Consider the following 25,370-nt stretch of genomic DNA (forward strand, 5'->3'; position numbering starts at 1 on the left):
CTATCATGTTCCATGTCAATGACATAGAAATCTGCAGGAAAGAATAATACATCAATCTTTACCAAGACGTTTTCCATTACTCCCACTGGATAGATCACAGATCGATAAGCTAACTGTATGGTTATTCATGTTTCCTTCAAAGGCTCGTTAGTAATCATTTTATATATAGAAAATGTCATAACATTAATTGAAGCTCCTAAGTCACATATTGCACATTTAATTTTGAAATTACCTATTTTGCAAGGTATAACGAACATACCTTGATCCTTCATCTTTGGTGGGAGTTTTCGTTGAAAATTGCAGAAATATGTTCTCTAAAATTTACCTTTTCGTGTCCCATTAATTTCCTCTTTGTAATGCAAAGTTCTTTTAAAAATCGAGCATACCTTGATACTTGTCGAATTACTTCAAGAAGAGGTATGTTGACTTGAACTTTTTGGAAAACCTCTAAGATCTCCCTTTCTTCAGCTCTTTTATCACGCTTCATCAACCTTTATGGGAAGGGTGGTGGCGTGATTTCATGAGAAGAAAGAGAAGGATGTGAGTCATACATACCTTGTATTTCTGGATGTGGTGTTTCCTCTTGTTCTTCCTGATGTGCGTCTTTTGCTGTTGGAACTTCGGGTGAGATAACTTTTCCACTTCTGAGTGTGATGGCACTAACATTCTCTCTCGGATTTAACTCCGTTTGAGAAGGTAGTTTTCCTTGTGATTCCAATTTTCCCATAGTTTGAGCTAGCCGGCTTACTTGATTATCTAACTCTTGAAGATGTGTTTCGGTTCGGTTTTGTAATTTTTCTTGGGATGCAATGAACTTTTCTTGTGAAATTGCTAACTTTCCTATGAGTTCCTCCAATGATGAGTATTGCGTTTGTTGTTGAGAATGAGGCATTTGTTGATAAGTTGGTCTCTGATTTTCCGCATAGCTGAAGTTTGGTGGTCTTGCCATCCTGGATTGTAAGTATTGTTATATGGGTTGTATTGTCTTTGTGGAGGACCTGGAAAGTTCCCTACTGCATTGATTTCTGCATTTCCTCTTTCTTGTATCAGCGGGTAGCAATCCGTCGGATGGTCTAGCTTTGTACATATCCCACATGCTCTTGTTGCTCCAGATTTTTCTACAACAAGTGAATTAACTACTTCAGTTAATTTATCTAACTTATTTTCAAGGGAAAATGTACTTATTTCGTGAACCCGTCGGTTGGGTTCACTCGAAAACTGTTGAGAGTTGGCTGCCATGGTTGAAATCAATTCACTTGCTGTTGTTGGGGTCACGTTAACTAATGCTCCTCCACTGGCGGCATCCACCATTTTCATCTCTATTGGTAAAAGACCTTCATAAAAGTATTGAAGTAACGTTTGCTCACTTAATCCGTGTTGCGGACAACGTGCACAAAGCTTTTTAAATCGCTCCTAATAGTCATAAAGACTCTTCGCTCTTTTGCTGAATGGAAAGAATGCTCATTCGCAACTCGCTTGCTTTAGCCGCTGGAAATAACCTGTCAAGAAAAATTCGATTCATGTCAGCCCATGAATTAACTGAATTTGGAGGTAAATAAAATAACCAATCTTTAGCCAAGTCAGATAAAGAGAAAGGAAAAGCTCTCAATTTAATTTGATCATCGGTAACTCTCAGTGGTTTCATACTAGTGCAAACCATGTGGAATTCCAACAAGTGTTTGTACAGATCTTCAGTGGGAAAGCCGTGGAAAGTGGGAAGAATATGAATTGGTCCTGTCTTTAATTGAAACGGAGTCCCGCCACTAGGAAAATTAATGCGTAATGGCGTTTGAGTGACAGGAGCTATGGCTAGCTCTCGGATCGTTTGTTCTTCTTCTGCCATCAGGATGTTGTATGCGTCTGCTTCAGAGTTTGTCTCTGGAATTGATTCTGCTTCTGAACTTTGCTCTTGTTCTTCTTGTCTTTTTCTCTTTTCTCGAAGCGTTTGTGCGTAGATTCTTCGTGCTCGTGCTTCGATCTCTAGATCTAAATCTACTAATTCACCTGGGTTACTTCTGGTCATAAATCAAAAACTAGAAAAATAAATCAGTACTTGTCGTTAGTCCCCGACAAAAACGCCAATTTGATAACCGTCGTTTTACTATCAAAATAATTCCTGGCTTTTTAATAAATAAAAATAAAAATGTAGTATAGAGAAGCAGGGTCGATCCACAGGGACTGTGGTGTTTCTGATTTAATAAAACTCTTTCTTGATTTTAGAAAAAAATAGAATTCTAGATGAAGTTGAAAAGATATATTAAAATAAAATAAATAAAAAAAGAAAAATATAATAATAATAAATATTAATAGTAATAAATATAAAAGGGGAATTTTTTTAAAGTTGTGGTTAAAATAAAAAATAAGAATTAAATAAAAGAAAAAAATAATTAAATAAACAAATTAAAGAGATTAAGACAAAGAGAAACTTATTGTGAAAGCAGCCTCAGACTTCAGTTCCGCCTCAAATTCTTTGGATCATCGAAACAAATTTTTACTTCAAGATTCACGTAAGCTTACAAGAACAATTCTTCGCTACCAACTCGGATTATGTCGTTTCAACAACAACTGATTCCGATCTCAGTTTCCTCTTAGCAAACAATTTTGCTAAGTGTGTTCTCGAAAAGTTGAATATGCTTCAATAAGCAAATTCTTCTTCAAACATTAACCATAACAATATCCGAACCAATGTCGAAATAGTTTTGATTTGAAAAGTAAGTTTCAGAAAACAGAGAGAAAATCTGAAGCGATTTAAGTACCTTACAATTCTCACGTTTGGAATTGAGCCTTCGCTTTAGTCTTCGGCTTGAAAGAAAATTAGCTAAGCATAACCAAAATCATACTTAGCATAATAGAAAAGTATGCGAAAAATAGAGAGAAAAAGAAGATTTTATTCTCAAATGAGATATATCTATTTCTAGGCTTACCCTTAGAGGGTATTTATAGCCTTCAAAATCCTAAAAACAAACTAAAACATCTTAAATCCTAACTAAAACACTTAAAACTATTTAAACTAAAATACCTAAAAAATAATATAATATTTTAAATCCTAATTAAAATACTAAAACCTATTTAAACTAAAATACAAAGATAGAGATAAAATATAAAAATAATATCATAAAACTTAATTAAAATAGTAAAAACCTATTTAAACTAAAATACAAAGATAAAATATAATGTTTAAAATATTATCCTAAATTTGAGTTTAATCAAAATCCGAATTCCAGCTAGCTTTGATTTTGAAAATAAAAAATTTACAGAATTGTGTCATTTTTATTCAATTTTCATAATATTGTGTTCTGTACAGAAAATAAATTAAAATAAATAAATAAATCACAAAAATTAATAATTAAAGAATAATTTAAAAATAAAATATTAACTAAATTAAACACTTATTAATATCCCAAATCTAATGATACGGTACGCAAGGAAACAAGTTCAGAAGTACTACAATCTGATGTAACACTTGATAAAGATAATGGTACTTTTTCTTCTGACAATGAGGGAAGCTTTAGTGCAAATTCTAGGCGATTTGACCAAACTGACATATATTTACCGAATATTTACCTTTTTAGCACCGTTTGATATATATTTCCGGAAGTGGCACCCTTTCGGCTGAGCTGGCGAAAGGCGCGTCCCTGGGGACGCGCTTTACCTGTGTTTTCGCTGAGTTGGATGCCACGTGTGGAAGGCGCATCCCCGGGGACGCGCCTTCACTGACTCGACTACCACGCTGGTATTTTGTTTAATAATAAATATTTTATTTTTATTATTATTATAAATTAGTAATATATTATGTAAAATGTTTCGATTATAATGTAAGAATTATCAAATGTATTTTGTTAATGTGTGTTAAAGGTGGAGTGAATTATAGAACAATATATGAAAACCAATTTTGATTTTATTGTAGTTATAGGAAAAATGTATGAAATTATAATATTACACATATGGTTATATTATTATTTTTTATTTTGATTATCGATCTATTAATTTTATCAGTTAATTATTTAAATGTTATCAATCTAGTCATTTCTTATCAATATTTAACGAAAATATTGATGCATAAGTTAATAAATTAGTATAATTACATATTTAATCTTCAAGACTTACATATTTTATGAAATTAGTCTTATTGAAAATTTAATTTAATAAATTTAATCATTCAATCAGAACATAAAATGTGTCATCGTATACAAATTTTTTAATAACTTTTAATTTGTTTAATTTAATATTTTTCTCTACTTAGAAGGTGGAGTTATTATTATATTTTAAAATTTTTTATAACTAATAATATTAATTATTATATTAAATAAATATATTGAAAAAATATATGTATTTAAAAGTTAAAAAAAATTATTTAGGTGTATATACATTGACAAATTATATAAATGCAATAACATTAAATTATTAGAAACAAAAACATTCATTTAAATACAATATTAATTACATAAGAGTTAACGGTTAAATGATGATAACAGAGCTGGACATTTTTTTCTATTGTGCCCGATGTTTCTACAATGCCCACATCGTTTTTGTTCTGTTGACTTCTCCCGAATATCCATATCATAATGTATTCTAGTAGATTTTGGATGACCTGAGTCCCTCAATAGCAATGGATCTGGTACAATTGTAAGCCAAGTTTGAATCTCATTTGGGTCTCTTTCGTTTCCTATGGGCGGAAACTCAAATTAATATACCTTGAATACTTGTGAAAGTTGGTATACGGGATCAACATAATTTTTGTAGTCCAAATGCGAATGTGAGCAAGCTGCAATGACATGAGAGCATGTATATTTGAGTTCTTGAAAGAAACCACAATCGCACCACCTCTCTTGCAGATTAACTCTGAAAGAGTTAGCTCCAATCCCTTGCAGCGGACGTGGCATTTCGGTTACACGAAACAATTCACGGGTGCGAGAAAAATTTGTAACTAACATCCCATTTGATGCAGCCACTTTTTCCTGTAAATCAACTACTAGTCTTGGGTGGTAAATATGGCCGTTTTTCATCCAAGTAAGAGCTTGTCCTCCGAGCTTTGCAAAGAGTTGACCCAAATAAAAATAAGTCGTTTTAACCAACGCCGTGACTGGTAAATGATGCGCCCCCTTTAAGGTTGAATTTATTGCTTCAGCCAAGTTTGTTGTCATATGACCATAGCGATACCCCCCGTCATATGCATTTGTCCACATTTCTTTGCTGATGTCCATAATGTACTCGCACCCCTTCTTATTTTTGCCAAACAGCTCTTGTAGCATCGACTCAAACCTTTGAGGTAAGAGTTTGTAACCTAAGCCACTAGGAATATGTAATAGTTAATATGAAGTATAAATAAGTAATAAGAAATTGATAGAAAATTTGAGAAAAAGTAACATACCCATCCGCACGACTAACTGACGTTCATCGTTCTTCTTGTATTTTCCGTAATAGTTTGCAGCAATATGACGGGCACAATAACGATGTTGAACATGTGGAGGTCTATACATTGTACCCAAAGAGTCCATTGCTGCTTTTATCCCGGCTCCTCGGTCTGAAATAATGCATACTCGTTCACTGGTGACAACATGTAAACTTAAATTTTTAAGGAAAAAAGCCCAAGACTCAGTGTCTTCTCCTTAAACGAGGGCAAACGCAACAGGAATAATATTTCGGTTTTCATCTTGGACTACAGCCAATAATAAAACTTGCTTGTATTTTCTATACAAGAAAGTACCATCAATTTGGACAACTGGTTTACAGTACTTGACTGCATTAATACACTGAGGGTAAGTCCAAAAGACACGGTAAAATTGGCAGCGATCGCGAACCATTCGATCATTCACGTAATGATGTTGAGTTTCGAACTCAACAATTGTCCCGGGATTAAGTCTTTGCACAACATGAAACCAACTGGGCAGCTCGTTGTAAGAGGAATCCCATTCGCCATGAAGTTTGCAAATGACATTCTGTTTTGCCAACCACGCTTTTTTATATGAGACAGTGTACCCATATTGTGACTGTATAGCAGAAATCAACACTGCAACAGCTATATGAGAGCTTTTCTTCACAATGGGCATGATTGCTTGGCAAATAATGTTGGAGTCCAAGTTGGGATGATCCTGGTTTATACCTGTTGCACAACATGTATGAGGACCGTTGTATCTGGTTAGTTCCCATAAGTTGTTCTTCCTCTTCCTCTTTGATACACGGACCATCCATTGACATCCGTTGTCATGTTGGACGCAGTAGCAGACATATTTCTCCGTGTTAGATCGATCAACTCGGGACTTAACTGAGTTACGAATATTGTAACTCTTTATTGCCATCATTGTTTCCTCCTTCGATGCAAACTCCATTCCAATATGTAAATTACCGTCATTGACTAATGATTGAAGTCCATAGTTGCCAACATCAGGAAGATCTGGAAATTCAGGCTCATACATTGCATCATAATCAGCCTCATACATATGTGCAGGAAGTTCGGATAGTGTTGTTTTTATCGAAACGTCATCCTCGTCATCATCAGAATGTACGTTAAACTGTGGTGAGTCAGGTTCAATGAATAATCCCGTTTCAGCACCATCTGTACCTGGCTCCTGAAGAGGTTCTTCTGGTGGAGATAAGGATTCCTCCGATAATCCAATGTTGAGGTCAAATAAGTTCCCGCTTGCGTGTCCTCCCCTTGAACTTGAGGCAATTGTATCATGTGGGATGTGAATAGACTGCCGTCTCGTTGGCATTTCCATATGTAAGTCGAAAACATTGGCAGATGAATGTCTGCCCCTTGAAGTATAAGAGATGTTGCAATATGGATTATTGGTGAAGCCACGTGGGTTGAGATCATAAGCAGTTGCAGATGAATGCCTTCCTATTGAACTTGATGGCATGGTATCTGGCGTTGGATCCGCCATTAATGATGTGAAATCATTACAGATCAGTTGTGTCGGGCTATCAACTTGATCAGCTTGATATGCAATGCCAAAGTGAGAGGAATATGAGAGACCACGAGTTGCACGAACGTCAATAAAAGTGGCATACATTTCAATAAGAGATTGTGAACTCCCCATATGAGCATCAACCATCATATAAACATCATCATTGTTTGAAAGCTGAAATGATGTATACGTGAGCGGAAAAAGTTCAGTAGGAAATCTGTACTGAAGTGAAGATAGTCTTCTCTGGCCTGCTACACGAATCTTTAATGAATTTTTTGTGATTAACTCCTCAATTGTGATGTTTCTCTTCAAGGTTAAGGGGGTATAATGATCTGACTCAAAAACAACCCCCTCTTCAGCTTCCTTAATTTCTCCATCATACAAAACAACAGCAGAAAGACTACTCATTTTCAGAGAATTTGAGAATTTAGAGTTTGGGAATTTGAGAATTTGAAAGCTTGTCAACTGAAGTTTGTTTTGAAAGTTTATAATACGTTGCATATAATAGTGTCTATAATCGAAGTACTATTTACATGAAGGCGCGTTCCCGGGGGTGCGCCTTCCATTATTTTGTCAAAGAATATGTTATCATTGCCCTATTATGTCACTCATGTCCCTCGGGGACACTATTCATATCAGTACCTATTATTTCTCAGGGGACTTGAAGGCGCATTCCCGGGGGCGCGCCTTCCATTATTTTGTCAGAGAATATGTTATCATTGCCCTATTATGTCACTCATGTCCCTCGGGGACACTATTCATATCAGTACCTATTATTTCTCAGGGAACTTGAAGGCGCGTTTCCGGGGGCGCGTCTTTCATTATTTTGTCAGAGAATATGTTATCATTGCCCTATTATGTCACTCATGTCCCTCGGGGACACTATTCATATCAGTACCTATTATTTCTCAGGGGACTTGAAGGCGTGTTCCCGGGGGCGCGCCTTCCATTATTTTGTCAGAGAATATGTTATCATTGCCCTATTATGTCACTCATGTCCCTCAGGGACACTATTCATATCAGTACCTATTATTTCTCAGGGGACTTGAAGGCGCGTTCCCAGGGGCGCGCCTTCCATTATTTTGTCAGAGAATATGTTATCATTGCCCTATTATGTCACTCATGTCCCTCGGGGACACTAGATGGATTGTGAAATCAGGTAAATTATAACCAAAATTTAACTTCTTTTGAAAGTTCAGCAAGTTAAGAATAAATTATACATATAGATTAATTTAAGTTCATAACTTAAATTAAAACGTTATGTGAAGTTTGAATAAATTAGATAAAATGTTATGGATAAATTGAATAAATGTGAAGTGATAAGTTGATTGTGACATTAAAATTGTATGGAATGAGCATCGAGATGTTTTTACGAATAAATGTGAAGTGATAAGTTGATTTTAATGTATACGTTTTAATATATATGTTAATGATAAAATCATATGTATGGATAAATTTAATTTCAATTTAAGTATTGTGAACTATAATTGGAATATAACTTTTAATTTCGAATACAATTGGAATATTAAGTTGAAATTTAATGTTAAATTTCGAATACTATAATTTATATTTTAATTTTAAATTTCGAATAATATTATTTTTATTTTTATTTTAAATTTCGAATAATATAATTTGTATTTTAAAAACATTTATCAAACATTTAATGTTAAATGTGAATAGAAAATAACATTAAAAATATGTATGTAACAACCATGAAACATTTAAATAACATAACCAAATTACATAAAATTATGAAATATAACTATTTAAATAACAGTAAAATACAACTGGATCACCGATGTCGTCTTCTCGAATGAGTTCCACATGGCGGTGGTTGTCTATTTCGTGGAGGATTTCTTCGTGGAACTTGTTCTTCAGTCTCCTCATCTTCACTATCATCATCAGCAGTATTTTCTTCATTTGGTGTAGATGACGCTGAAGAGGCTGAAGGGCCTGTATAAAATAACGACCCTGGAGGAGTGCTAGTAACAATCCCACCGCTCCCCGGGAACTGTGAAAACTGTGGAAACATTGGCATCGATGTCTGTGATCCAGATGGAGATTGAGGTGTCTGCGGAGAAGCACCACCAGCCAAATAAGATGCATATGAACCATATGTTGGATCATTAAACATAGTTGTATATGCACCTCCATATGGTATAAAACCCTGTGGGCTAGGCATGTAACCTGGCGGGCTAGGAATGTAACCCTGCGGGCTCGGAATGTAACCCTGCGAAGATGGCATATGAACTGGTGGGCTTGGCATATGAAGTGGAGGGCTGGGCATGTACCCCTGCGGCATCTACGTATAAGGATGTTGTGGTGGGACTGATGCAGAACCGGTAGCGCCTTCTCTCCGTCCACGCGTCGGGGGACGATGATATTGAGACGGTTGACGTCTTTCTCGGCGCCTAGGAATGTTAACCCCTCGTGCTTCCGCCGAAAGTAGAAACAACTTCCCATTTTCATTAAACCAGTCCATATAGTTATCCGTAACCATATGACCAGTTTCAGCGTAATATTGTCGAGGGGCCAACAGTGTATATCGGTTCTCCCAAAGCGCAATCCAATCTCTGTGTCTCACCACCCAATTAACATCTTTCTTTCCTCGTCTATCTATGTTATGCACGTCGTCTAAATTCCTAGGTGCTCCAGGAATATATTGCGTACAACCATACTGATGGAGCACGCGATCAACTGGATGCCACTCAATAATAGCATAACATATAAGAGGTATAACCGATATCCATACCTCTAATGACCCACTAAGGTGGGGTGGGATGCAAGCCTTCACTTCATCGCTCGCATAAGGTATCCACTGAAACTGAAATATAAATATACAATTCAAATAAATAAAATATTCTAATTATATCTAGCATTTTAAATTAAAATATTAATAATTAAACAACTTTAAAAACATACCTCAGACCCAGCTTTCGTATCAATAAGTAAACGAATTTCCTCTAACCCAGTAGGTATACTTTTATGGTCATTTCTTTTCATCGACCACCTATGAAATATAATATAAACTAAATATCACCCTATTTGATTGAAAATATTTAAATCAAAATTTAGTTCGAAAATTACATCAACAATAAGGGGAATACGTATGGTTCATTCACGATCGGGAATAGGAAATGCATGCGGAACCACGCCCATGATTGTAGAAGCAGTAGGCATCCACCGATAGTAGTTTTCTTATAATTCGTCGCCCGACACATTTCTCTAAAGAGAAATGCCAAAACTGCAGCGCCCTAACTATATCTTCTAGCTTCATCAAAATCGATCAGATGCCGCAACCACATACAATGCACCTGGTTGTGAGATTTGTCGGGCATCAATATTCCTCCAATTATTCGTAGAATATATGCCCAAGCACATGCCTTTGCTTGATCCTCTGAAGCATTTTCATTTAAAACCTCAAAATTAGCTTTCAACCAAGATAAAGCTATTCTACCTCCATTAAACTCTGGCGGAGCAGCTCCAAGATAATCAATGTACATTGACTGCCAATCACCATCCGCCATACCACATATTATATTTTCGTCGACGGGAAGCCCCAGATGCATAGAGACATCCTCCAATATAATTGTGGCCTCTCCACATGGAAGGTGAAAAGTGTGTGTCTCGGCCCTCTACCTCTCAATCAGTGCAGAAATTAGGACAGGTTCAAGTTTGCAACCGCCAATAATTATTGCAATGTACCCGAACCCGACAGAAGCCAAATATGGCAAAATACGTTCCGGTGTCGATATACGTGGATTTTTTAATAAAAGTCTCTAAAATACGATCAGTATCCTAAATAATATACATTATAAAAAATAAAAATTAATATAAATTCATAATAACTTTAAAATAAAAATAAATTTAAATATTAACATTAATTATAAAAATATTACCATATCGCTAAAATGTCTGGAGATATGATCAATATCCAATCGCAACAGCATTTTGTTTTCCATTATAACTGTAGACAAAACAATATAATTAGCACAAAAAATTAATAATTCTAAATAAATAATAATTATATAAATATTATTTTAATAAAAAAAATAATATTTACATAAATATATTAATATAAAATATAATAACTATTTAAAAAAATACTAACATAAAAATAAATTTCTTACCACTAATAACAAATTTAAAACTCAAATAGTTGGAGAATTTGAGTTCTATAAGAGAGGAGAATATGATTTTGGTGTGAAGAATGAAAGAGGGTTGAGGGGGTTTATATAGGGGAGGAGGAGGGGTAGTTAGGGAAAACGGATGGGGGCATTTATGACATTTAATAGAAGGCGCGTCCCCGGGGATGCGCCTTCCACACGTGGCAGTCGAGCCAGCGAAAACACGGGTAAAGCACATCCCCGGGGATGCGCCTTTCGCCAGCTCAGCCGAAAGGGTACCACTTCGAGAAATATACATCAAACGATGCTAAAAAAATAAATATTCGATAAATATATGTCAGGTTGGTCAAATCGCCCTAATTCTATGGTCCGACAAGTACTGAGCTGTATGGAAACAGTGAGAAAGATACCCCCTAAATTTCCTTCATCTGAGCCGTTGGATACCAATGTGGTTAAACATGGTGTTGATCAGGAAGAAGTCTCTGCAATTATCAACAATGCAGAATCTTCGTTATCAACTTCAAATGGGGAGCTTCTCAATGAGAATGCTTCTGATGTTCATGTTGAGCACCCTCCTTCATTTGCTGCCAAAGATATTGAGGTTTTCAGTGAAGATCATTTAACTGATGGTGACCAAGATACTGAATCCCAAACTGCAGATGTCCCTTCCAAGACTGAACAAGAGAAGTCACAACATGTAGTTGCTGATTCTCATGTTAACTCTGAAGCTAAGTTAAAAGAAGATGATGTTAAAATTGAAACTCATGTGAATCAAAAGAAACTGCAAGAGCAAAATGCTGGCACTCCTCCAAAAATGGTCCAGGACCAACTTGATGAGGTGACAAATTCACTCAAATCTGAAATTGTAGTTTATGCTTGAATCTTCTCATGTTGTATCCATTTAAAAGTCTTTTTCACTAGTCCTTTGGTTTTCATCCAGGCTCAAGGACTGCTTAAAACCACCAATTCTACTGGTCAATCAAAAGAGGCAAGACTAGCTCGGGTAAGCTCTCTGAATTTATTGGTTTTCCTTTTGGTGAAGAATATTGAGACTAACGTGTATTCAAGGAATTGAATTTCACTCTCATGTACTATAGAAAATAAGAGTTCAGAACCCTGAACAAAATTTTGTTATGAATCAGTATAAGCTGCACCCTTGGGATAAAGTCGTCATATCTGTTTCTTTTCCTTGAATATGTTAATGGGTTCTATATGGGTCTAATTTGTTATCAACATTCTTTAAATACATCATATTTGTGGCCATCCATCTATTAGGCAGAGTCTTGAGAATATTTCTGTTATATTGCTTGGAAGAATGTTCTCGTTTAAAATCTTTCTCATGAAAAGAGTAACCTTTAAAAGGAACCAGCCTAACTTGCAAATGAGTGTGAATCTTTTTGTGCCTCCTAAGTAGCCACTCACAGATTAGATATATTGATGCTTCTTTTTTTTTTCTTTTTTCCTTCTCTTTCTCTTTATTTTCTGATTTTGTAACAAATTGTTCTACACTGATTCCTAGGTTTGTGCTGGACTTTCATCCCGTCTTCAAGAGTACAAATATGAGAATGCACAACTTGAGGAGCTTCTAATTGCTGAGGCGGTTGGTTTTATCTTTTTTCCACTTTTCAGTTTATTTTCATGTTATAGTCATGCTTGTTACGCGTGCAACTTAAGGAATAAAATTTAGGATTAAATTGCTTCTTTGACAGAGGGAGCAGAGTAAATCATATGAAACTCGTATAAAACAGCTGCAGCAAGATTTATCTGTATCTAAGAGTGAAGTAACGAGGATAGAGTCAAATATGGTTGAGGCTTTGGCAGCAAAGAACTCTGAGATAGAGGCACTTGTCAATTCCATGGATGCACTTAAGAAACAAGCTGCTTTATCTGAAGGAAATCTGGCTTCACTTCAGGTTTGAATCCAAACTATGCTTGGTTCTCGTTCATTATAAAATCCCCTGTTTTCAAAGCTCTATCTTTCGTAAGTATGGTCTCTACTTAGTTCCTCAACTAAATTAATAAGTTTAGCTCCTATTGACATTTCTGTTCTACAAGACCTTATTATGAACTGAAATAATCAAAGAAGCCATTGTCAAGATTGCATGCAATATGTATAGAAGCTTTCAATTATATGATTTAGCAGGTGAATTTATGTGTTTAGCTTAAAAGAAACAGTTCCTATCGCCACAGATTATGTATATCTGACTGTTACTAGATTTATTAGCTAAATAAAATGATAGAAACCCTGATGCTTCTTTTAATAACGCCTTTGTCATGAAATATAAATCTAAAGAGCTTATGTCAATTCCCTTATAACTAAAAATCATCCCATTTAATAAGTTCCTCTTAACCTGCTAAGTGAATTATAGTATGCAGGTCTTGCTAAGCGGATTATAGTCTGCAGGTCTGCTTTTGTATCCCTTTCCTTCGACCGAATTTTGTTCCTTTATTTTGCCTCCACACTTAGACACTCTCTTTCTTCAATGGGATATCATTTTTTCCTCTTGGCTTGCATCATTTGGCCGTGTTAAGTTTGTTAACAATTTTGATTGCTTACCGTCAGGCAAACATGGAGTCTATCATGAGAAACAGGGAATTAACAGATGATGCAGGTAGAGTAATTGGTTCTTTCTTGCTTGCATCTGCATGCGTTTTCACACACACACACATGTTTCATTATGATCTTGGTAATCTATTGGTATGCTTCTTTCTTAGGCCCTACGAGAAGAGCTGTCTTCTGCAGAGAGGAGAGAAGAAGAAGAACGTGCAGCACATAATGCTACCAAAATGGTCCATGTTTGAAACGTTGATGCATTTACTCTTTTTTTGTTATCTTGGTTGCACTCTAATAATATCTAGTTTTTGGAATAGGCTGCCATGGAAAGGGAAGTGGAATTGGAAAATCGAGCTGTTGAGGCTTCCACAGCTCTTGCTAGGATCCAGGTAATCTAAGTAGTCTTTATTTCTAATTCCACTGCAAATCAGCAACTAATTTGCATATTTAATATTCTTGTTTTACTTGCTAATTGAGCATCTTAGTATTGCATGTTCAGAGAAACTTTAGCTGAATGTAATATTAGCCTTTAAAGTTAGTCCCTCATGCTTTCGAAGTGGATAACAGTTGTTTCAAGTTATCGCCTTGATGTGGTGGTAATTTGCATCAATATCTGCATGGTGAAGTTATGTCGGCATTTGGGATTTCTTAATATGTTATTCTGGAAAAACATCATTTTACAAACATATTCACATTTATATTAACTAATAATTTTTCTCAGTTTGACATTTTTTTCGTGATAAAGCAAGGTTACTAAGATAAATATTATGTTACACAGCATACCCCCACTATCCAACTTCCCAAATCTCTTCTCCTACTAAACAGCGTAAATTAACATTTAATGGATCTGCACAAGTACCAAATGCTGAAGTTGCAAAAAGGAAAAAGCAATCGGCATGAGTTTAATGATCAGGATAAAGAAATCTCAAGGGCACTTTGATTTCTCATTTTCAGTTTCATAATTTGGTAATCTAGTAGTATTATGCCACATTAATGAGTTTCCTGAAATAAGCTTTACCATTAGGATGCTAACTATTAGTTTAATCTGGTTTTTGTCAAATTTTCTTTTTAAATTAAGAAACTGGCAGTTTAGCTTCTAGTAGTATGTAATCTACAGTTTGAACATTAAAATATCACCATCTTTTTGGCAAATATGGTGCCTCTTGTTCAGCTGCAAAGCTGTACATTGATTATTTGAAATCTAAATATGTTTCAACAAGCATTTTAAACTGTTGTGTGTTCTTCGTTCAGAGGGTTGCCGATGAGAGGACAGCAAAAAGCTGCAGAACTTGAGCAGAAGGTGGCACTTCTTGAGGTAAAACAAAAATGATAACAGTGCTTTTATATGAAAGTTTGTCTTTCTGGCTGAGCTAAATGTGAAATCAAAGTGCTCTTGAGATTAATTTATCAATATATCAGGTTGAATACACATCTCTAAAACAAGAATTGCAAGATATGGAAGCTCGTGCTCATCGTGGACAAAGAAGGCCCCAGAAGAAGCAAATCAAATGGTTCACGTAAATCATGAAGAGGATGCAACTGTGTGAACTATTTCTTGCAAATGATATTTTTGGACCATTTCATGTAACTATAATCTAGAAATAAAAGTCATCCTACTTGTATGATCTGAATACATCATGTAATCCACTGGAATCGGGGTTTATATGTCATTAAGAACTTTCTGAAGTTCAGCAGTTTATAAGACATTTAATATCTAGTGAAAGGCATAATCATTGGCCATTAGCTGTTGCAACAACTGTAATTAATGTAATAAGAAACGGCTTAAAGATTGTGAAATTGGATACAGGAATGCAGGAGGAAGTGGAGCGTGCACGCCAAGGTCAAAGAGATGCTGAGAGCAAGCTCTCTTCATTAGAGCCAAGTATCATATTTTCCCTTACCTAATACAATTATCATTATAAAATCATCGCAAGATTATTCTGGTTTCTTTTTCTGGCTGATGGATGTGTTTTCTTTGACCAATTTGTCTGGCTGCAGGCTGAAGTGCAGAAAGTGAGGGTTAAAATGGCTGCCATGAAGAGGGATGCTGAGCATTATTCACGTCAGGTAACCGTTAAAATTCATTCATCTTTTCTTATTTCTTCAATCAAACAAATACATGCATACACCTTGATCTATGTGCAGTAATCAGAAGGAAGTGTAGGTGTCTGTTCTACTGATATGTATACACTGTAGGTGTTTATGTTAGTGAATGCTGAACTTAGTGGAGCCTGAAATTCCATGCTTATCTGCTTTATCTACCTGTATATCAGCTGTAAGCTACATGATCATGTTCTCTTGTATGTTTTGGGTTCAACCAACACGTTATATTTGTCAGATATTATGGTGTGTACCAAATTATTTACTGAACAACCTGTTGTTCCTGTATTTTTAACTTGAAGTTTTTGCTCTTCCCCTAAAGTTTCCATATACTCATGGATAGGGCTGTAAACAAACCGAGTCGAGTTCAGGTAGTGCTAAGCTCGACTCGAAAAGTGTAATACTGAGCTCGACTTGAATCGAAAACTCACGAGCTTAAAATTGTCAACCTCAACTCGAAATCAAAAATTGAAGCTCGACTCGAGCTCGAAAAACATAAACTCAAAATATTCTCAGGCTTAGCTTGATTGAAGCTCAAACTCGAGCTCGAACCGAACCTTAAGCACATGAAAGTTTTATATTGTATTTTTTTTTTTAAAAAGAACAACATAAAAATGTTAATATTATTAACAATTGAATTAAAAAAAATCTAAAAATTTAATATATTATTTTTTTCAAATTGCTCATGAGCTTTTCAAGTCAAGTATCAAGTAGCTCGCTTAGGCTCGTTAAGAATTCGAGTCAATTTCGAGCTCGAGTCGAGTTCATTTGATTCGAGAGCTGACTGAGCTTTGACCGAGTCGGTCTAGAATAGCTTACGATCTGTCTCGTCTCATTTACAGCCCTATTCATGGACATGAAATGTACTTGGCTCCTTGGGGCCAAGCTTCCCTAAAGTTTTAAATGTTGGAAACATCTATGACGTGCCGCATGCTTAAGTCATATCAAGACATCCCATATATTTTCTCTATCAATATACGCAGACAAGGAGAAATTTCCTGAACTAGAAGCTATGACATTGATTTACTTCTGTTGATGTCTCATTTCTTAAATTTCCTTCTCATCTGAAATTGGATGGAATTCTGTTCAGTTGTTTTCTATATACAAATTCATAGAGTAAATTGCTTCATGGTACATTCAGTTTTATGTTTGAAATCCTCCCAATCATTACCTTATTTATATTGTTAGTTGTTGCTTTTTCTCAGGAACATATGGAACTAGAGAAACGCTATCGTGAACTGACTGACCTCTTGGTAGTTGAAACTGAGATTTGTTTTTTTCGTAACATCTATTTGCTTATGCTGACTTCTTGTGGCTACTCCATTATGCAGTACTACAAGCAAACACAGTTAGAAACTATGGCGAGTGAAAAAGCTGCTGCTGAGTTCCAGTTGGAGAAGGAAATAAATCGTCTTCAAGAAGCACAGGTTTATTGACATCTAAGATGCAAGACTGATTTCTATTTCTTGTTGTCGGAACCGTCTTTCGGTTGAGCCTCGGAATTGGGCTTCGACTTGGATTAAACGAATTGGAGTCGCCACCGATCATTTTAAAAATATTTAGGTGAATCAGACACTCTCTTACCTGATCTGCGTTGTACCAGAAACGTATCGGGTCCGGTAGTCGGTTACGGTCAAGGAAGGATTAATACCCTTGAACCGCCCTTTCAGTACCAATTAATTTAACGGTTGTCTTTAATTGCGAAAAATGAAATTAAAATTAAAATTTAAAATATTCGATTCGGATTGCTTATCTTTGATTGATTGAAAGTTCAACTGAAATGTCAAAAAATATTAGATGGTAAAAAATACAAAAAAACTAAAATAAAATAGGTAAAATAATTAAAGGTTAGTAAAAAAATAAATAATAATAATAAACAAAAATAATACAAGAAAATAATAAAAGAAAATAAAATGAATAAAACAAAAAGTAAAGGGTTAGTTAAAAGATAAAAATGAAAAAAAAATTAAAAATCGTGAAAGAGGAAAAAATAAACAAAAGTGACTAAATTAAAATAAAAACAAAATAGAGGGCCAAATTGTAAAAGAATGTAAATTAAAGTAGGGAATGAATTGAATAAATCGAAAATTCATATGCCAAATGGTATATAGTGATCAGATTGTAAAGCGATTCAAAATACAAATGACTGCGGAGAGAATTTAAGAATCCCCTATTTGCAAACTGGTCCTTGCTATATATATATCCCAATAGCCCAAAATCACTCATTTGTAACATTTTCTCTCAACTTCCTTCTCTCAGTCGAGAGAATGCTCTCAAACCTCTCCCTTGGGCGATTTCCGGCCACCTGCCGCCGCCGTCTACGGTCGCCGCTCGCGGCGGCCGAAAAAAACATACTCCTATCCACCCCGTAAACCCAAAACTGAACCCCAAATCCACTAAAAAACTCTAAACGTCGTAAATCTACCCTTAAAGTTTCGACCTTTACCCTTTAAAACCGGCATCTCGACTCTTCTGCTCCCGGTGACCCTTCGTGGCTGATGTTTTGATTTTTTCGTTGTGTATTGGCTTGCTTTATTTTATGTGTTGTTTGTTTCGAGTTTGCTCCCGGTTTCCTCTGTTTTTTTGGTTTTGTCTTTGTGCTGTTGATGGTTCGTGTTTTGCTTGTGATCGTGTTTGGCTTTGATGATGTTTTTTGGCTTAGAGTTTCTCTGGTAGTGTACTGTGTACCGATTGTTGTTCTCCTCTGTTGGTCACCGGGGTATTTATACCCTGCTCGGTGAACCAGTACCCCGGGTTATTCTATTTTGCTCGGGGCGTTACTGTTGAAATCCCGGGATGGTTCAGTCCCGGGATCCTCGGCCGATGTTCGACCGTTTGACTTTAGGGTTTCAGAAACCCTAGTCTTGCTGTGTAATCTTCATCCACTTGGGCCTAATCGGGTTAGCTGGATCAGGCTACCTAGTTGGGCCTATTGGACTCTGACTTGGACCCTTTTATTCGAACCTAAACTTTGGACCTACAAAAAAATGTTAATAATAATAAAACAGAGAAAAGGAAAAAAAATAAAAAAAATATTTTCCAAAACCTATATAATATATAATTTCAAAATTATTTTAAAATTATATATTATATACTTTTTAAAAAATGTTTTCAAAATTATATAGTTTTTAAAAATGTTTTTAAAAAATTATATATTATATATAAGTTTTCAAAAAATGTTTTATATAATATATGTTTTTAAAATGTTTTAAAAACTATATATTATATATACTTTCAATATGTTTTAAAAACTATATAATATATAAATGTTTTCAAAAATGTTTTATATAATATATATTTTTAAAATGTTTTCAAAACTATATATTATATATACTTTCAAAATGTTTTAAAAACCATATAATATATAAATGTTTTCAAAATATTTTTCAAAACCATATACTATATAGATTTTAAAAACGTTTTCAAAAACTATATAATATATACTTATTTTCGAAAATCATTTTTCCTAAAATTATACATTATATTTTGTCAAAACATTTTCAAAAACTGTATTACTATATGCATATATATATATATATATATATATATAATTACTCCGGACGAAAATAAGTGTCTACACTTGTATAACTATTGGTATTCACTTTCGTTGTTTTCTGTGATGTACCGTTATAATCAACAGGTTGAAGTAGAAAGAAGTAGAGTTCCTCGTCGTGCATCGTCTTCGTGGGAGGAAGACATTGAAATCAAAGCACTTGAGTAAGTTATGCTTTTTCATTTTATTAGATTGCAATCTTCTTGAGATCTGATTTTCCTTTTAGGAAATGTTAAAATACGTGGTTTTTATTAGCTAGTAAGATTATATTGCCTTCTCCTTGAGATCTGATTTTCCTTTTAGGAAATGTGATTTCTAAAATGCAGCTGTATTTGATTGAATTTGGATCTATATTAACTTTTATGATTTGCCAAACTATCTAGTATTGTAAGTCTTCAGTCGCGGCCCAATTTTAAATTTCCTGATTTGAGAGTTTCCTCTTTACATACATCTCCCCTTCAGATAAAAGAATAAAATATTTTGCAGAAGTTAGCAGCACAGCATGTTGGAATGAAATGTTGTTGCAGCCAAAAGAGAAAAGGTGCTGGAAAAAAAAACAGAAATTCTGTGGTCTGTAGGCTAAGTCACCCATTTATTAACCAGTGGCTCAATTTTTTTGTTTATACATGGGCCATTTTTCTTGCATTGCTTCTTGGACTGTAATTCCTTCAAATTAAGCAACACTATTCATGCAATTGTACTCGGCACTTGACGCTTGTAATGGAATTATTCTTTTTGGCTTTCCCTGAACCTATAATTTCTCCCTAGTTCTTTTATGAAGTAAATAAATAATTGCAAAACCATGGAAGAGATATTATTGAACCAAAAAATAAAAACAATGAAAGATATTACTACCTATCCATCCTACATTTTCATTGGCTGCTCTTCATGGAAGTTCTGCTTCCTCTAAATTTACCATGCGGTTACTTTTGATATTTCCGAAATTTCCTTACCTATTTAATAATTTCAGGCCTCTTCCTGTGCATCACCGTCATGTGGCTGCAGCAAGCATACAGGTATTCCCATTTTTATATTCCAAAACTAACTTAACGATCCTATTTGCTTACTCTGATTTGTGTTTCGATCTGCCTCTTGCAGTTACAGAAGGCTGTAAAATTACTGGATTCAGGAGCTGTCAGGGCCACCAGATTTCTATGGCGATATCCGACGGCTCGAATTATCTTGCTATGCTATCTTGTAAGAATAGTTTCACCTCGTCTTTGGGAAACGGGTTATGTAGGTTTTACTTTTACGATAACATTGTCGGAAAAAAATCAGTGCAGGTGCTTGTCCATCTGTTCTTGATGTATTTGTTGCATCGGCTTCAGGTATAGCTATACGATCATATGCGTAATCACCTCATGATTTAGTTGATAGCATGATTACTCCAACAAAAAGACAAATATGAACACTTTATTTCATATACATCACTAATCATCGTGTTAAATGTGGTGTGTAGGAACAAGCGGACATTTTAGCTGCTAATGAAGGCGCAAAATCTATGGGTCTTGCCAACTCTTAAGTTACCATAACCGGGCAAAATGCCCAAGGTAAGAAGTTAATGCCAAGGGTTTAGGGTTTAATGCAAGGTTGTGTATTAAATTCCCTTTTGCAGGCATACATGGGATGATCCAAGAACACACCGCAAAGTTATGAGATTGCAGAGTTACAGGCACCGGGAATTTCAGTTGTGGTCATTTTGGATATTCTAGGAAAATGTTTGTAACTTTGGTAGCGAAGACGGCAAGTTGGAACACTACTATGCAGTTATTGAGGCTTCAGATGCAACAAGCTTCCACCCGATTTAACCATTTTTACATGAAATGGGAATGACGGAATCCGAAACAAGAAGGCAACGTGTAGATCCGAAGTCATTCTCATGCTGATCAAACTTTCTTTTTCTATGTATACAAACAGCAACGGAATCAGAAAAAATATTAATATATATCAATATATTTTTTAGAATTGATGATGATTTTATTTTTGATATTTTAACTGTGGATGACCAAAATAAAACCAAAACGTAACGTTAGATATGATTTTAAAAGAAAAAATAATTGGGCGACCAATACGGAACGCAAGTGATAATTAGGATACTAAATTTGCAATTTATCTTAAAGATAATTTGATCTTTATTCTTAATTGGTTTGAGTTTAAGGTATAATATATATATTATTAAATGTTCAATATTTTATGTTAGTTTGGTTAATTAATTGATTTTGAATCAATAATAAATTTTATAAAAATTTTGATAGTCAACAAATTTAACATCTAATTAATTAATCAATTAATTCGGTTAAAAAGTGAATAATGCACCTCCCTAAGCTTCGCCCATGTATTCAGGTGTGTAAAACTCTTTGTTTGTGACTGTAGATGCTCGATTTGTCCGGGATTATTTGAGTTTAATTCGGGTTTTATTATTGTTATTTTGGTTATTATTATAAGTCTGGTGTTACGTAGTTATTAATATATATATATATGTGTAAATAAATAAACAAATAAATATATGAAACATGGACTAAATATTATTTTTGTTATGTTACAGGCCAGAAACAAAACAGACTGGACCAGATCGGCCCAAATGGAATCAAAATAGAAAAAGGCCCGGCTTGGATGCTGAAGCCCATTGTGGCAACCTAATTCTGGAAACCCTAAACCCATTAGGGTTTCCTACCCCCAACTCTCTAACGCCGCAACATGAAGGCCATTGGATCTGCTATGATCCAACGGCTCGCAAGACATTGTGATCCCCGAGCCAGCAGAAGACCCATACCACGAGCGCCCACACTTCCAGCAGACCTACGCCACCCGAGCAGTTCACGTGAAATCCATCGGGGCTATCGACAACACCCATGCAGCACGGTTTCCAGGCATCACCACTTCCAGCAATCCATGTGCAGCACAACTCCCCACTACTGCCGCCCGTGACTTGCTCGCTCCAGAGCCCTGCAAACACACCAAACGAGAGCAGAACAGAAAAGAACAAAACTGGAAAGAAATCGATCAACGAGGGAGAAGGAGAGAAATATAAAAGAAAAGAGGGGGATCGGGACCATGGGGAAAAAAAAAAAAGAAAGCAAGAAAAAAAGAGGATCAACCACATCGAGAGAACCCTAGAGAACTACCAGTCATTAACAACAAGAAAAACAGGAATCCAACCATCAAGATAACGACGAAACCAGAGAAATCCACAACCAGAGAAATCCACAACCAGAGTCTAAAATCCCATTAGCAAATCAAATAATGAAACAACCATAGACGGAAGAGAAAACCTTTACCTTCCTGGAGCCATCACCATCGTTTGAAAAGCCAAATCCCGTTGAGTCACTAAGGGTAAGTCGTCGTTTCCTCTTCTGATTAGTCGTTTGGTTTCATCTGGGCGTGAGATTTGGTTTTGGGGGTATGTTGAGCATAGGGCTTCGGGTTTCTGGGTAGGTTTGTCTTAGGGTTTCGTCTTCCTATTGGAGCCCTTGAGGGTTAAATCCACAGCGGTTGTGTGGTTCAACGGTGAGAGAGAGAGGGCTGTTTTGAGAGGTGTAGGGTTGAGGTTTGGTGAAAGGTTGAGGTTCGTGTCTGTATAGCTCTTCATCGGAGCTCTAGGCGGTGGCTGTGGAGGCCACGGTGGTAGGGGTCTCGTAGGATTACTGGAGAGTGAACCGAGTGGGGTTTCAGGGATTTTGGTCTAGGTCTCAGCCTTGGTGGCCGTCGGGAGTGGTGGCTAGCGGACTGTGAGGCTAGGGTCCTAGGAAGGGAAGCAGTGAGGGGTATTGGAGGAGTTGGTTCCTCGTCGGAGCCCGGGGGGAGAACCCGCGGTGGCCGTGAGTTTGCTTTTAGTGGGGGGGGGTCGAAAATCTTTTAGATCCTAGGCTTTGGGGTTGATCTGAGTGTTTCAGCAGGGTTGTTAGGCGGCGGAGGCTGCGGCGTTTGGGAGTTTTTGTTTAGGGTTTCCATAGGTTAGACGAGACGAGGGAGGAGAGATTTGAGAGAAAGACGGCTGAGGGCAAAGGGCTTATCTGTTTAGGTTGGGAAAGAAATGATCCAGGGTTTCAAAAATTACCCTAATAACCGATATATCTGCGCGTTAAAACGACGTAGTGTCGAGCTATGCCAAAACGACAGCGTTTTATGGCTAGGGGAATATCCCATGTTTTAAGATATTGGTTGAATCTCGTGTGAGGCCCAGTAGGTTCAGTCTGTTACATTTTGGTTCCTTAACCGAGCTTTACTCTTTTCTGATTTTGCCTTGTAATTTTCTGAGTGTTTCATTTTTGTCCAATTTCATGTTTAGGGCTATTTTCGGTTGTTTTCACATTGGATATGCAATTTGACAAACGTTCATTTTGGTCCTCCGTAGAACTTTGGTTATATTATATTTGCGATACTTGGAAATGAATTTTTATGAAAAGATCCTTCTGTTTATGTTCTTTACATTTTAGTCCTTGTCTAATATTTTATGCATAATTATAGGTTAATTTCAGATTTATTTTAAATATATGCATGTGTATATTATTTCGAGTATTTTGTCCATACGCATAGAGTCAAATGTAGTTTATTTTTATGTTGCATGTGTATATCATTTCGAGTATGTTGTAATTTGCATAAATTTAGGTGTAATTCATTTTCTATAAGCATGTTAGCCTCATATGCAACTCGACTCCTATTACATAATTTGATTAAGGATAATACCCTTTTAATTTAAAATTTGTCGAAATGGCTTTTCATAACTTACTGGAAGGTCGTTATTGATGATTTTAAATTACAAGTGTATCCCGTCATTGTCACTAAAATTTTGATTCTCCACTTTAAAATTTGGGAGCGAAAGAAAAGGAAATATTCGACTATTTAAACTTTTCGAGAAAATGTCGTTAGAACTGAACTAAAGATCTGGTCCCGATATTTTTAAATAATCGAATATTCTTTATCTTTCTAATGACTTGGTAATTTTAAATTAAATCTATTTTGTTGCTTTGAATGTTGCAAATTTGCATGTTTGTCGTTTAAAGGGATCACTAATCAAATCAAATTTGAACTTGTGAAATTCGTTGCAAAGAAATTAATTAATCGACTAGGTACCGATTTAGGGCGTTGTGGGGGTGCTAATCCTTCCCCACACGTAATCGACTCCCGAACTCAGATTTTGATAACGCAGACCTCTACTTGTCGTTTTAATTAAAATTAATTTTTATTTAAAATGACAAAATGCTTTTGGGTGCCCAATCACACCCTAATCAAAGATTGGTGGCGACTCCTCGAACCTTATATTTTTACCGTAACGGAATTTCCAAATTTTCGAAACGAGAGGTTTTCTAAAAATCACATTGTTTTTAATTAAAAATTCAATTGAAAAGAGAATAATTAAAAATGACGCGGTTTTTCAAAATCTCGCCCCCCCGCACCGCGTAAAAATCGTTTCGACAGCTTGGCGACTCCGCTGGGGACTTTTAGAGAGTCAGGCCTATAGTCGATTAATTAATTGTCTTTGCAAACGAAAGTTGTAAGTTCACTTTAATTTGATTTTTGATCCCTGATTTGTTTTAAATTGTTGTTTGCATTTTAATTTGCGTTTTAATTAACAAATAAATAGTTGTACTAACGTGTGATTTACATGTTTCAGTTTTTTGACCTTCACTTTAGTTTGTTGTGTTTCTTGGATCGAGGGAAAGGATTATGGGTTTCTCCTTTACAGTCGCAACAACCATTTTGATATTTAGAGCCTTCTAATTGTGCTCTGTCCCGTTAAGTAGGGGTGAAAGCTACGCTTACGTGAGAAAAATTATTGTTCTCCGCACGGGCTTTAGCTAGTAACCTCTGGGGTACATGCCTTATGTTTACGAGTGAAACATTGAGTTTCCTCGCATGGACATAGGGAAATGTATCCTCTCGAAATTGAACTTGATCCGTTTTAAGCCTATAATGGGCGAGGATCGAGGGTCTGGCAAGCCCAAGGGGGCACCAGCAAAGGACAATTCGAGGACCCTTTTAGAAATACTGAAACTCTGCCCATCTTATGTTTAATCTCTGTCCGCAGACACAAAGGGGAAACTCGTTCTAACTTTTCCCTCGAATTCATTTTTTTTGGCAAAAAGTATGCGAACTAGAGATCATGTGGTTAGGTTTATTTTTCAAAT

General features: G+C 35.7%; 1 pseudogene; it reads left to right on the forward strand.

Moving 5' to 3' along the window:
* The window catches only part of LOC120198756, a 28,397-nt pseudogene extending 7,633 nt beyond the window's left edge, over positions 1-20,764 (forward strand).
* The last annotated feature ends 4,606 nt before the right edge of the window (positions 20,765-25,370 follow it).

The sequence above is a fragment of the Hibiscus syriacus genome, unplaced genomic scaffold, assembly GCF_006381635.1.
Source record: "Hibiscus syriacus cultivar Baekdansim isolate YM2019G1 unplaced genomic scaffold, ASM638163v2 tig00004796_pilon, whole genome shotgun sequence".
Taxonomy (NCBI): Eukaryota; Viridiplantae; Streptophyta; class Magnoliopsida; order Malvales; family Malvaceae; genus Hibiscus; species Hibiscus syriacus.